General features: G+C 45.6%; 1 protein-coding gene across 4 annotated transcripts in view; it reads right to left on the bottom strand.

Moving 5' to 3' along the window:
• LOC119222279 (vitamin D3 receptor A) overlaps positions 1-940 on the bottom strand; it is a 49,283-nt gene extending 48,343 nt beyond the window's left edge. For 2 of the 4 annotated variants that reach the window (XM_037478784.2, XM_062563260.1), the window contains exon 1: positions 464-803. The gene's annotated coding sequence lies outside the window, so the exon portion shown is untranslated. Of the gene's footprint in view, positions 1-463; positions 804-828 lie in introns of those variants that run through there. The other 2 variants (XM_037478783.2, XM_062563258.1) reach the window with 2 other exon arrangements.
• Between the last annotated feature and the right edge of the window lie 14,808 nt (positions 941-15,748).

Below are 15,748 nucleotides of genomic sequence, written 5' to 3'. Positions count from 1 at the left end.
ACACACCGTTATACCAAACGCCATTCAATAAATCAATAAACAAGTGCGTCGTTTAATCTCCAGGCAAACAATGGTGAGAACAGGGACTTCAGACCTTTTGCTTAACACGTCGGGACTTGTGGGTCATTACAGCTTACAAGTGATGCACTTCAACCAAAACAAAACTTCCAAGTTTCGTGACGGTGTTCAGGCTGCCCGGTGCCCTCCCCTACCTTCGCGTGCCAATTCGTTACCTACACCCGGTTAGAGAGTGAATACAACACATTGGTGATACAGGTCTGTGAACTCGTTGCCAGTTGTTCCGTACATTGGCCGCCGTGCACGCCCGTAGTTACCGTTCATTTCCACAAAAATGGGGGTTTGCCCACCCTCCCCCTTCCCCCCCGTCCCTCCGTACGAGGAGTACAACACGTTTACTCCGCTCGCACACTCGCTAGCAAAAAGCGGCAACGGATATTATTACCTGTGTCGCGTGTAGTTGTGTGACATGACTTCGCTACGACGCCAGCAAACGCCGAGACTTACTGCGTACGCACACCGGAGGAACACCGTCCGTGTTCGGCGGCACGCCAGAATACCGCAGCCCGCTGGACCGCAACAACCACAGCTAACGTTAGCATTGACGCTAAGTGGGCTGCTGGTAGCGTCAACGTTAATACCACCAACAGCCCACTTGGCTGGCCTGAAAAACGCATGTGGCTCTCTTCCCCCAAGCACTTCTCTACGATACGAGAAAATGAAAACAAACTACACTGCCATTCGACTGTTGCGTCGCCTTTGACTGCGCAGAACGCCCCCAAAGCTACGAGAAAGTACCAAATATCTTACACTAGTCCATGGGAAGAGCGACGTCAGCAGTCACTCCGTTAGTCCAGCTTTTTAGATCTGTATCAACATAGACAGGGAGCATTTCTCCATCGTCCCGCCCCCACGGTTTAACAGTTAGGCATATCTATAAGTAAATATATATATAATCCTTCCCGTGTCCAATCACAGCTCTCCACTCCGAAGTAGTCTCTGCTCCCATTGGTCGAGAAACGAACCATTCTCGATCCGAGTCTACAGCTGTCTCCTTACCATATAGGGGTGTGTCGTGACGTCAGAGACTGTCGTTAGTGAACAATTTTGACATAATTAATAACAGTATAATTAAGTATGAGAACAATAACAAAACACAGTGAATGTTGTGACATTCAGGGTGTTTGCTTGGCTGCACAGAGGCTTGAGAGATTGCAAGAAACCATACCAAAGAACAACACTATACAATATATACACATTTGTGTGAGCAAATGTATGTTTTCACATAGCAGAAATTTTAGCATTGTATGTACTTTCTAACTACACATTTCTCATCATGAATATTTTATGGTTTACCGTTAAATAATATATGAAAGTTTCTGCATCCTCTTATTGCTCTTTCTCCCTATCTGATCCCTTTGTCCAGGAAACTAGTGGTAACTGATGTGTGCACACATACAGAGTAATGAAGAGCATTTAAACTAACCCACTAACCTACACAGTGAGAAGAGGGAGAGGCTAGTTTGTCTCCTTGGTAGAAGAGTTTAGAAAAACTGATGGTTCCCTGTGGTGCTATATACAATGTCACCCCTGGGAGTTTTCATTGTAGCACTTCAACAACCACATAACCCGCTCTCGAATTAGGACTCATCTCTCCTTTTATCCACCTCATAATTTCACTGGGAGGGCTTTACAGAGCAAATCACCAGACAGGAGAAGTTGGACCATGGCGTCTGTTTTTATCGAGCGCATACCAACCTGACTTAAGGCTATTTACTGTTACAGGCGTCTATGACCATAAAATATGATCCAGGTGTAATCCATAACATGCTGTCGTCATCGTGAAAAACATGGCATATTACATGTTTGGGAGAAAATAAATAACTTTTCTAATGAAAGTCCAACTCTGGAGGTTCTATTGTGAATGAGTCCAGAATTTATTTATTTAATTTATTTAATTTGTTACAGGAGAGCTTCTCCAACTGCATGGATGCATTAACCAATTACCGTTGGAAACAACTGTAATGTCTCTCTATATCTCTCTCTCTATATACATCCATACATATACATCCATATATATTCTTATACATTATTCTTACATTTACTAGATGCTTTGTTACACTACACATTATCATGTTATAATTTACTTCACTACACTCCACTATCCTATACAGCACTATACTTCATGCCAAACTATACCGTACATTATACTGTTATATAAGACATTTTGTGCTCTTTACAATACTACATTATAAGCTACAATATTCAATTAGCGTACTTTGCTTTACTATATTATACATTGTATTGTATTTTATTATGAGGTCTCTCTAACTCCAAAGTTAATTCTAAAGTTAAAATCCATCAGCCAAAGTCAACTGCTGCAGTCATTAGGATGCTAATATTGTCAGACTGTTGGCCAAGTGACTAAATCCAAAAGTCAAAGCGAAATGGTTATGGGGCTGGTATGTATAGGCAATGGTAAATATTTGGTAGAAGATTTGTGGCTTCAAGATACCGTTGTAGCACCAACAAGGGCATCAACCACATTCAAAAGAGCCCAGTTCTGTACAGCTCACACCTGACACCTGTTCAATCACCATCAAGCACCAGGATTTTTACAACGCACCATGAATCACTGTTGACTTTCATACATGTATTTCACTAAATACAAGAACTAAAAACTCTAACTTGATGTTTACATTCCAGTGTACTTGACACTCAAACGTGTCGTCTCTGTGTGCGTGTTAGCTTTCCCTGCAGCCTGCCTGCACGTGCATGTGTTGGAATCTAGGCCATCCCTTGTGGCTTTGTGTCTGAGAGGCGGATCAGTCTATATGAGGGGCAGCCAGGCATATGGGCGTGTTTGTGTGGGGGGCATGCGCACAAAGCACTTCGTATTCCTCTGTGTTGTTGCATGCGTGTATGAGTGAGAGAAAGAGAGAGGGCGAGAGAGGGAGAGAGGGAGAGAGAGAGAGAGCATACTGCATGAGGTACCTGGGTTGTCGTGGGCTGTTTTCCGCTGTGCAAACACACTAAAGCGTAACAAGGACAGGAGACACTCTTTCTAAGTAGCCGTCTCTTCCTCACTATCTCCCTTCCTAGAGCTTGGAATCCCTCCACCCCTTTACTCCCCACCTCCGGACACACATGCACATACACACCACTTTCTCTCCCGCTTACCCGGTGAGTCTAGGAAACAGCTGGAAAAGCAAATAGTAGCAGGCGGGCCCGAGCCCTGGCCCGCTGGCTCCCACAAATGACTGGACCTTTGCTTGGATGAATGCAGTCCTCACACTTGTTTTTTTGTTTTTTTAGCTGCAGTAAAAAAAAAGTGGTAAATTGGGAAAAATGTATTGAAGTTTCGCAGCTAGTGCAGAGAAGATTTGTACTAGTTTTGCCCTTTGTGTGCGCCCAGTTTCGCAGGGATATTTTGGCAGCATCGAGGCACACAGAGCATCACACAAGCTCTTTCCTGTTTTTCCCCTTTTATTTGTGCATCTCACAAGCAACAAATTGCCTGCATCTCTTCGGACATGGGGGATTTATTAGCTGGGAAAAAGACTAATTCTTTTGACAGTATGACCAGTATTCCAACACGGATTGCATGCACATTTTGTGAAAGACAGAAACATTTACATAATGTTAAATAACAACACTCTGTCCCTACCTCCAATCAGGAAGCCCCTTTAAAAGGTAGTTTGTGATTTATAACCTAAACGTGTCCATCTGAGCTTAAGAGAGTAGAACAAAAATTCTTGATGATGACATACATTTTCTCCCTTTTTTAGGTCATTCCGGGTGGCGAGCTTGGGACACATTGATCTATTCATTCAGTTCTTCCGTCTTTTACGTGCTCCTGCGGGGGAGGAGTATGTCAAACAGGCACAAAATGTACTACGCAGGTTTCAAGAATAAGAGAACACATATAAGAGAACACTTCACAGAGGCCCAAAACTGGCATGTGGTTGTGAGGTCCATCGTTACACCCTATAACATGTAATTAACACAAAGAAGGAAAAGCTCATGTGCAGCAGATCACAAACCACCTTCCTCAATCTGCCTCCCTTTGTGAAAAGCACTCTGGATCCTTAAAATAAGTTTTAAATACCTCGACTGATGGTAAAATAAAACTAAAACCATTGACCACCGAGATCCCACTGACTCTGCGGCCCGCTTTGGGGAACATAAACACAGAACCCCTGATGGAACTATTTTGGCCACAGAGAAAATGTGATTTCTGAGTCTCATCTGTTTCACTTCATTACTCTTTAAAATTGGAATTTAAATGCCAGGGTTAAAGTGCTCTCAGTTGAACTCAGTGGGTTTGTTTTAGATAAAACCCATGGATTATAAAGGGTTTTTGGTAAGTGGGCGTCTTGTTGTTGCATCTTCAGAAGATGAAAATGTTCCGGATGGAACCATTACAACATACAAAGGGTTCCCACTAGACCCTCTGACTGGGAAGCTCTGGGAGGATCCTTTCACATATGCTTCTAGATACAACACTTTGTGTTGGATTTTTGGTAAAAACCCTCTGAAAAGGTTCCAGGTGGAGCATTAAAAATGTTTTATTATGGACAAGTCAAGGAGCTGTATTATTCTATTAAGCACCTTTTTCCCTTTGAAGTGTTGAGCAGCACAAATTTAAAGTAGCATGAAAATGGAAATGTACCTTATAAATAATGCTTTACCATATATTAGCACTAACTTACTTGTAATCTACCTTAATGTAAGCCTTACCGCCCAGTATACAACCAGCCTTTTATTAACATTTTGAAAGGAAAGGTCGTGGAAGTCCTTTGGGTTCCGTCCGTGTTGTTGCAACAATAAAACAGAGTACTGACAGATTTTGCATGGATCGTGTATCGGCAAATATGGGGACGAAGAAAACGTCACATTGAGTTGGAGGAGAGAAAAGAAAGAAGTGAGGGAGAGGCTGCAGACAATTAACTTCCGCGTCATCAGTGCCTGATCAATGTCAAGCTGTTGCACAACCCCAAACCCCCTCTCCTTTTGTCCTCCTCTCTTGCTTCACTTCATGTGCTTTCACTCGTCCTCGTTCAGTCCACACAACGGAAGAAAGCCAAACGTTGCATGATGATTCAAATATGTTATGTTGGTTTTTTAATCATAATGAATTTTTTTTCTAGTTGTCTATGGTGCGTCGCCTCACATCTTATGGAATGCCGTTTTAGTCAAAATTAAATAAATGAACAAAAACACGGTAATGCATAATGAAACTGCATTTCATAATAAATAAATGAATAAAAACACGGTAATGCATAATGACACTGCATTTCATAATAAATAAATGAATAAAAACACGGTAATGCATAATGGCACCGTAATGCATAATGACCCAGTATTTAATTTCACGTTCTTATATGCAAATCAGGGGGCGGGCTATCTATCACATTCAGAACAGACAACGGAGACGTGTGCAAAAAGGGCTGGCTAAGGCAGTGTTTCTCAACTGGTGGGCCGTTTGTCTAGAGCTGCCGAAGTCGGAACCGCAAGCCCTAGTACTTCCAGAAAACCCTCAATATGTGTCAAAATAGTATCTGCAGATAACCCATGTTGATCGATTTGATCCGCTAATGCTAGCATGCTATCTCGGAGCCCACCGATGTCTTCCATTATGTCAACACTCTCACGTCCCTTAGCCCAGTAGTTCTCAACTTGTCTGGCTCCGGGACCCACCTTTACCCCTTAATGACAAGCGGCGACCCAGCGGCGGGGGGGGTGCTTCCGCGTTCGCTAGCGGTGTCGACGGCACACGGCTCTGTCGTCTGTTCTGAATGTGATAGATAGCCACGCCCCCTGATTTGCATATAAGAACGTGAAATGAAATACTGGGTCATTATGCATTACGGTGCCATTATGCATTACCGTGTTTTTATTCATTTATTTATTATGAAATGCAGTGTCATTATGCATTACCGTGTTTTTATTCATTTATTTATTATGAAATGCAGTGTCATTATGCATTACCGTGTATTTGTTCATTTATTTAATTTTGACTAAAACGGCATTCCATAACATCTGAGCTTGCAACGGAGCTTTTTAATTCCCAACGTTTTGCTCATTGGGGGCAGCATTAAAAGAAAAATGACAATGCAGAGTGTGCTCTCCTCACCCTCTGGTCCCTCGTGACCTCTGACCTACTGGGATTCGTCACGAGAGGAGGCCCAAATCACAGCTTCAAGTGAATGCGTCTGTGTTTGCAAACAGTGCGCATCCCCTCCCTCAGCAAACAGATGGGAGGGATTTGACTTCTGAAAGCGGTTGGAATTTGAGTCTAATTGGTGCACTCTTCTGGCCTTGTGGTGTCCCCCCCCTTTATTACCACCTATCACCCCTTGAAAACACCCCTCGCCCTGGTGCCTTCTTTCATAGAACGGTGTAATGCAATGCTCCCCCAGCGCTGCGTCAGAACCCGAAATGGATCCTCACATGTCAGGTCAGTTGTGAGCTCAGGTCCACCAACGACCCAGTTTCTCATGAACCCCAGCCAGAACTGCTGCAATAATATAAACCATGGATAAAAGTTGTTCTTTTGTGCACTTTTGTCCTGTTTTCATTTGGTTTTAGTGAACTATGAACTCATACACTTTCATTCAACAACAGCAATTTCCTACCGCTGAGATTTATGTTTTTATGTAGTTCACCACAGCTGGAAACTGGCAGCAGGTTTCAAAGGACAGACCGGATCCTTTCTCCCTTTAAGCAGTCCATCCTCAACCTACCATTGTCGGTCATTTCAATTTTTGTTGACATTGTGGCTTGGGTCTGTCGGCGTCTCCTTCCACTGTGGGCTGTGGGGTCAATAACGTCTTCATTCTGTGAACTCTAGTCTCTTCTTTTGTCTAGTTTCCTAGCCCCAAATCCACTAGAAACCTTTCGCCATGTCACTCACATTTAGGCATATCTTAATCCTTTTTCTTTTCATCAGTGTATCTGTCACAATCCAGCGCTCCTCTACCCCTGAGTACTGAGGCCTTCAAATCTGGACCCCAAATTACCCCCCTGTTTACTGTCTCGTTGGTTTGTTCTGTTTTTTGTCAGTTTCTGTTGTGCGTGCCCACTTCTCCCTACACACCTGTGTCTGGTTACCCATCAAGCTGGTCTGTATATACACCCCTGATTCCTTTGTGTTCCTCGCGACGTCTCGTGTAGTTGACCATCACAATCTGAGCGTTATTCTGATCTTCTGTTTAGCCTCTTGTTGAAGACCCCTTGTTTGTCCCAGACCTCGGTACCTTTGCCCATCTACCTGCCCCTGGATTTTGACCTCCTGCCTGTTTACTGGATATGACTAGCCTACTCCCTTTGTACCTTTGTTGATTAAATCTGTGCTTGGGTCCACTCCTGCCTCCTGTGATGCGTTACAGTCTCTCAAAGCACATCAATTACACCACACATCACCATTTTATAGGATCCGTCAATCCAAAACTGCTACTTGACGACTGTGAGATTTGTAAAACGACTTGCTGAGGATGCCCCTCTTTTCTCACAAGTGCACAAACAACTCTGTGATGTCACCTGGATGCAGCTTCAGTGCAGCCGTGCGGATGGTCTCAGTCCGAAACCTTCCTTCGTTCGTATAAGACAGCAAAGGTGATGACATTAGGAGATTAGGTTGAATCGCATTGAAAGGGGCGTTTGTGATTGCCTTCTTACTGTGAGCTGTTGATGTTGCGAGTATTAATCCGGCTTTACTGCATAAGTAGCATACATTTCGGTAAGGGTTGGATTGAATTGATCTACTTGTAATTTAACTAATTTTCATATGACAAAAAAGGGGTTAATTATGAGATCTAAAACCTGGAAATTAGCATTTTTGCTCTTACGATTCCTTTGTCTAGAAGTCAATGGGATGTTGAACTGTTTATTGCTTAACTGCCTGACATAAAGTGTGTGGTTAATTCAAGTTTAAGATGTGTATGTGCATTATTTAGGACACATTTCCTTCCACAATTTTGAAGCTTGTGTTCAATTGTGAACACTATCCTGCTGAAAGAAAATGTGTAACAACTTGTTAAAATAGTGTTTGCCACAGACCTTGTTTTTGCCAACAATTTAAAATCCAATAAAAAAGTATGGTGAAAGAGTTTTCAAGGCCCAGACTTTAATACTAACAAGACAACACCTCACCCCTGCTCTGAGTCCTGTGTATACAGCAGCTTAAGAAAAGCTGAATCCATCACATTACATTATATTACATTACATCATTTAGCTGACATTTTACGCTGAACACGTGACTTTTAAATACAGATTGACCTTAAATCTGTCCCAAATGCAAAGTAAGCAATTTGAAAAAACAATGTATGACATTCAAAGGAGCAAAGAACACTATTGGGAAAACTCGAATAATGTTTTCCCTTAGTTGACAGTTTTGACCTTTTGAACTGACACGTGGCCTTTGGGGATAAACAGACGGGATAATTTGATCAGGCAGGAACAGGAACCGGATAGTGACTCCAGGAACCCATATTGATAAGAGCTAGAGCAGATACCTGTGATTCTAACTTTTTGGTGTTTTTGGTGTTTGTCCTACACACATGCATGCGTAGTACACATGGCGACTGCTTGTGGGAAGGCACAAAATGATGTTTGCACATGTTTGTTTATGAGAATGTCTGTGTAAATTGCTGAGGTTATTTCCTGTGTCCTTTTGCACATGCAACAGCAATACGTTGCATGAGCAATGTGCACTCTTTCACAATGATTTATTCTCCTTTCAAGACAACAGGTGCACTCCCCCGTTAAGCTTAACTGCATCCTACATTATCCTGCATAATTTCCCTAGTGGGAGAAAGAGAGAGAGAGGGAGGATTAAGATACTTAAGATAAAAAGTTTCTTTCGCCAGCTGCAAGTTCAAATGGAAAACAATATGTGCTCCCTAAAGTCAAATGAGCGTATACAGAATGTTTGTGTATTTCTGCTTTGCGTATAGTGTGTTTTGATCTCTAGCTCAAAGAAGAAAAAAAGAGGGAAAAAAAATACTCTGGCAACCCTGACCATAATGCCCCGGAGCCAGAGTTATACATAGAAAATGACACACTAGTGTGCCAACCCCCTTGCTATTGGATACAGGACACAAAGAGACACACACAAACATGGATACGTTCCACAGATATACATTTCAGTAACACAAAAATAACATAAACAAATCAAGCACATGGTACACCCTCAAACAAACAATCAAAAGTCACGGTGATTGTTGTTATAATGTTCCTATGGTCCAAATTAAAGACACACCAGTTACGTTTGCCTTCATATTCACGGCGCTGATGATTTTCTGCCATCGCTATAATCTGTTACGCAACACAAGCCGACTCACGATTAATTTTTTAGGTGTGGTATTTTAAAAAGCGGCGAGGTAGAAGAGCTAAAGCGGTATTGGTGGAGCTCTCTGAGCAGAGCAATAAGCTCCCTGACATGCCCAGGTTAAATATTTCATGCTGGGGGTGTAAGGGAGTTGTATATGTCTTTGTGTGTGCGTGACGGGGCGGGTGAACGAGTGTTTAGGGCAATCTCTGAATTGTCAACTTTTGGTAAAGTAGGTCATCTAAAAGTGTTCTGCATAGTGCTTATATTGGTAAACGTGAGGTCTGATTATTTGACTACAAACAGGGATTCCTACAGCGCTGTTAGTTTCATAAACCGCGCCACCGCTCTATTTGTAGCACGCTAGCGTGCAGAAGAGGCCTGAAAGTGGGAGCATAAGCCCGCTTGGAATTAACCTGAACAAATCTTTTCTCAGGTACATGTGAAATTACTGCAGCCAATATGTAATACAATAACATAACGCTGGCTGAGCCGGCAGCTACCAGCCAACAGCGCTGACTACAGCTAAATTCTACCAGAGCTTAATAACTGTCACGGTTTGGGTTCATGTCTTGTTTTATTTTGTAGTTTCATGTCTCTTGTGTCCCTGGGTAACTTCACTTCCTGCCTTGTCCTGTCTTCCCCTGTAATTGTCTGCCGTGCCTGATCGTTTCCACCTGTGTCCAATCACCTGCACCTCCCTTGTGTATTTAAGCACTGTGAGTCTCTTGTCTTATGTGTCGTCATTACATGTTGACAGTTCATGGCACGTATGTCGGTGGTTCAAGTGGTTCTTGTTCTTGTTTGTTGGTTTTGTTTTCGCTTTCTGTCTTTTTTGGTTGGAGTGATTTTGATTTAGAGTTTTTTGACTATTAAAGTCCTTTTGTTTTTACAATACTACGCATCTGAGTCCTCCCTCCTTGCACTCGCACCCGCGTACTGACAATAACAGTGTTTATCTGACGGTGTAGTCACACATTAAACATTTCACATCAGACAAAAAAAATCCCTTTTTTCTTGCACTGCAACCAAACTTGCAACTTGCCACCTACCAAACAACTGTATATAACTTTGCAGCCACTAATGTTTCTTTTTAGTTCTAAAAGGTGAAAAAGGACTAAGTTCTTGTAGTAATCTGTAGTAGTCCCAGACATCCCAGACTTTCCTTTCCTTCGGATGGTTGCGTGGGCTCAACCAAGTTGTCTTTAAGAATCTGCCAGCCTCAAATAAACTTCATTCGTCCGGCTTTCAGTGGAAAGTTAATGTCTCACGATGGTCTGATATGCTTCTCCATAGGCTTTTCCAGCCGCTGGGAAAACACTGTCTTCTTGTAACATGGACGCGCAGAAATAAAAAGTCTATAATCTTGGCAGAGGTTCTGACATTCCTCTGGGTTTTTCTGTCACCGCAGACTTGTGTGTGGACCTCTTACAAATGAAGAGCATGAAGTCCAGTGTGTGGTCACTCGACTGTTTAAGTGCTAAAATGAGACCATTAACACTGTTTCTCTGTAAGAAAAACCACTTAGCCTGCCCTGACCTCGGATTACCGCCAAAGACTTTCTAAGCCAATCAGACAAGTGGAATCCCTAGGTAAACTGTTACGGCAACATTCATCCAGGCAAGAAGCCCGGCTTAGAGAGGCTGTGATCTAAATGCGCCACCATAGAAACCAACATGTCGCAATAAATGTCAACGTTTGAAGGTGAAAAAGAGAATCTAAGTACTTCCTTTATTTTAAAAAATGAGTGTTCACACTTTGTAAAAGTCGTGTCCTGCTGTGAGGGCAGCCACATCATCTGCTTTATCAGGTAGCAGAGGAAACCATGTTTTTGTATTCTGTCGGCCCCAAATGATGTTAACAAAACTTTAGCAGGGTCAAAGCTAATGTGTGAGAAGGATTTTGCCGCCCAATCTCTGGTTGACCGGCACCTTCTCTAAAGTACTACATTATAGTCTGTTTAGGATTCAACCCACACAAAAACTTAGGTGTATAAACAAATACTTTTAGGGGACTTATGTTTTGACATGCAGCAGCAGGAAAAGCACACCCATAATAGAAAACATTAATTATGAACCAGAGAGTCATCGCGGCCGCAGACACATATTTATCTTGACCTTAATTCTAAGAGCACTCTTTAACCATGCCACTTCCTGCGTGTCCAACCACCCCCCAACCATCTCCTGCTGTTCTGCTCATCCTTTTATACGCCGCTTGCTCTTCCTCTCTCCTCCTCCACGTGGGATGCTATGTGGGTCTGTGGTCCCGGTTGATTCGCCAGATTCCCCTATCGAATCTCCCCACGATACACAAAATGCACAAAAAGCCCCCGAAGGCCTCCTGAGGTATCATCTTTTCTGTTCCAACTCACTTTTCAACTCTAGTGCTCCGCAAACGCCTTCAGCACACATCGTCGGATTTAGAAGGCATTTGGATCCGAGTTCATGTATTTTCTTCCCATGGATGCTTATGTCTCAGTACAGACCGTGTCGCTCTCTGTGCCTCACACATACACACACATACAGTCCTTGCTTACAGTGTAAGCCTGTCTGTGGGAGTTCTCCTTGGTACAGTGAACCAGTCTGTGGTATTTATCAGAGGTGTCCCACCTGGAGGGAGTCTGGGAGCAAGAACGCAGCTTCAGACAGATTTAGAGCTTGTTCTGCTCCGCAGGAATGAATGAGTGGTGTTTGTGTTGTGTGCCGTTTGAATAGTTGCTCTTTTTTGGAGTGAGCCTTCCATTGGTAAGTGGCTGATGGAGTGTGAGGATGCATAATGATTTTGTACGGGTAGAAGTCTTGCGACTGCAAAATGTCAATATGTGGAACTGACCTAAAGAAAACACAGATTAGTGGATGTTATTTTATTGGTGTTCAATCAGAAGTTGGTGTAAAAGGTTCGGTGTCAAAGAATGTACCTTTAGCAATAAATAACAATGTTCTCCCTGCAGAATATCAGCTTTTAAAAAAAGCCCCATCGTAACTTAATTTTTGCGGGGGACCATCGTCACTGTACTGACAAAATATTAGTTTCCTGGGTTTTCATCATGAATATAGATCAACTCCAAGCATTAAGTCAGGAACCAAGAGAGTCCTGAGTTTAGATAACCACGTAGGTGCTGTCAATGAAGTACGCAATTTACAGGACAAATGACTCTACGATGACTCCTCGTTTCACACAAACAGCTTCCTCTGATCCGTTTTGGTCTGTCAGATCCACCGCCCCTTTTTGTGATGTGGTTCATGATTATGTGGCTTTCATATGAACTCAAAGGATATGTATGAATTACAGCCCACTGATTATAGTGGGAATAGCCACAAGTGCTGGAGGTGAACAGCCTGCCCGGTCACATGAAAGCTTACATCATGGGCGCGGAATGCACAACTTTGTCCAAAGAGAAACAATGCCTCAACAATGCAGCTAACAAAACATTTCTATCACGTCAAGATAACAGCAATGAAATAACATTAGAAAAAACCTTAAAACCAAACAAAGTCTGAATTCATGATGTCATTCAGGTATTAGCTTCATTTTTCTAACAACAGTCAACCCCAACATGTCGCTTTTGTTTGCTATGAATTGCTATCGTGTCTTCTTTGGAAGTGGCCCGGGGTGACCCCCCACCGCCGTGCAGGCGTGAAGCGAAGACACTGACTGACAAGATCACATGTGGCAGAGCTGCAGCGGAGGATCTGCGCGTGTCAACGAGAGTGGAGGGAGAGGCAGGCAGGAGAGAGCGAGATGATGGCGGGAACAAAGACTGAGGAGGAGGGATTCTTGTCGCAACGAAATCCTGAGAATGAGCAGAAAACGGGAGTCATCTCATGTTGGTCGCCATGACACCACATGCTGGCCTGCCAGTGGGAGAAAAGTGACAAATGAAATCAGGGGAGATTACAAGAGTTAGGCCGAGAAAGAGGAGGAGGTTGGGGGGGGTCCCGGGGTGCTAATCTGAGGATAGCGCTTGTTGCGTAAACGCTATCTGTGTTAGTTCTGGCAAGTCAACGAGAGCTCACAGGGACAGCAGGTGGGCCAACTGTGTGAAGCAATGAAGACACACATAACATGCGTGGGACATGGGGGATTATTCGGTGTTGTCATCAGGGTTGCCAACCGTCCCGTATTATGGGCAATTTTGATTTGCCCATATTTCTCCAGTCCCGATTTCCAATCACAGCCTGCTAAGTCAATGACGCGCGAAAAACTCACGGTTGTTGTGAAGCTGTGCACTGCTCATTGTGCAAGCCCGGCCGCCGACAGCTAGCCCCCCCCCCGTCAGCCCACGAAAGTGTCCCTGATTTCGGGTTGGGAGAGTTGGCAACCCTAGTTGTCATGTAGAATTTCTGTTGTGGTAAGAAGGGAAGGAAGAGAAGGTACAGACACCGATGATCAGCTATATGCCAACTAAACTAAACATGTTCACAACAACAATGCTAGCATCTTAGTATTTTGCCGTTTAACTTAATCTGACCTTAACTTGTTAGCATGGTAGCATTAGCTAATTGGCACATTAACACAAAATACGGCTGAGGACGTCCCTCCGTTTACAGGTATTTGGGAGTAAACTAAAGTATTGTTCATATTAAAGCCAGCTGGTGCCAGGCAGGCTTAACTATGGCCTAAAGTGAAACCTTTATCTAAAGCCCTAACTGTCAGGATCGGTGCTGGTGCATGCGGAAGCAGGACTCAAATGCAGGTTCTTCTGACGTGCTCTTTATTCAAAAACAAAACCTGGACGTGCTCCAACAACGAGTGACGTTAGACAATGACGCGACAAAGAACAACTGGCACACAGGGCTTAAATACACAAGGGAGGTGCAGGTGATTGGACACAGGTGGAAACACTCAAGCAATCACAAGACAAGGCAGGAAGTGAAGTTAACCCAGGATCGGCGACCGGGCCTCAGGGTCTCGGGGGGCCTGCCGGGTCGGCGACCGGGCCTCAGGGTCTCGGGGGGCGTGCCGGGTCGGCGACCGGGCCTCAGGGTCTCGGGGGGCGTGCCGGGTCGGCGACCGGGCCTCAGGGTCTCGGGGGGCGTGCCGGGTCGGCGGCCGGGCGTCGTGGCGGGGGCCGCCGGGCTCTGCAGCGGCGGCGGCGGCGTCGTGGCGGGGACCGCCGGGCTCTGCAGCGGCGGCGGCTTGGCGGGGGCCGCCGGGCTCTGCAGCGGCGGTGGCCCAGCCCCTGCCTCCACCCCCCTCTCAAGGGCCGGATCCCAGACGGCCCCCAGGGGTGGGGGGGAGAGGACCAAGGGATGGGAGGGAGGGGGCACGATCAGGCGTCGGGGGGCTGGAGACTGGAGTCTTGGGGCCGGGACGGGCGGAGGCGAGGCTCTGGGGGCCGGGACGGGCGGAGGCGAGGCTCTGGGGGCCGGAGACAGGACTCTGGGGGCCGGAGACAGGACTCTGGGGGCCGGAGACAGGACTCTGGGGGCCGGAGACAGGACTCTGGGGGCCGGAGACAGGACTCTGGGGGCCGGAGACAGGACTCTGGGGGCCGGAGACAGGACTCTGGGGGCCGGAGACAGGACTCTGGGGGCCGGAGACAGGACTCTGGGGGCCGGAGACAGGACTCTGGGGGCCGGAGACAGGACTCTGGGGGCCGGAGACAGGACTCTGGGGGCCGGAGACAGGACTCTGGGGGCCGGAGACAGGACTCTGGGGGCCGGAGACAGGACTCTGGGGGCCGGGACGGGCGGAGACAGGACTCTTGGGGCCCATTCGGGCTGGGACTGGCGTCGGGGGCCGAGTCGGGAGCCGGGACTGGGGGGGGTTCGTCGTCTCCTCCCCCCCGGGCTCCCTCTCCTTGGATTGAGGAGCTCCCGGAGCCTGAAGCATTCCTCCTGGTAGCTCCTGGGGCCAACAACGACATTTGTCTTCCATTGAAAAAATGGGCTTCTCAAATCGAGGTAGTCTGGCCCCAGGTCGCTCCAGGAGTCCGCTGGCAAGCCGGTGTTGGTGTTGCGCCGGGCAGCCTGCTGCACGCTGCGTGGACCCCCAAACGCAAGGCGAGTTCCCAAATATCTTTCATTTGGGTAAAACCCTGCTGAGTCCTTTCTTGGTCGCGTCATTCTGTGAGGATCGGTGCTGGTGCAGGCGGAAGCAGGACTCAAATGCAGGTTCTTCTGACGTGCTCTTTATTCAAAAACAAAACCTGGACGTGCTCCAACAACGAGTGACGTTAGACAATGACGCGACAAAGAACAACTGGCACACAGGGCTTAAATACACAAGGGAGGTGCAAGTGATTGGACACAGGTGGAAACACTCAAGCAATCACAAGACAAGGCAGGAAGTGAAGTTAACCCAGGACCACAAGGAACATGAAACTTTAAACTAAAACAGGGAAAGAGACCAAACCGTGACACTAACCCCCATCCTGTGTGCAGCAGAGGGCTCCCC

This window comes from Pungitius pungitius, chromosome 1 (genome assembly GCF_949316345.1).
Source record: "Pungitius pungitius chromosome 1, fPunPun2.1, whole genome shotgun sequence".
Classification (NCBI taxonomy): Eukaryota; Metazoa; Chordata; class Actinopteri; order Perciformes; family Gasterosteidae; genus Pungitius; species Pungitius pungitius.
Note: the sequence above shows the minus strand (reverse complement) of the source record. Positions and strands in the feature narration are given on the sequence as shown.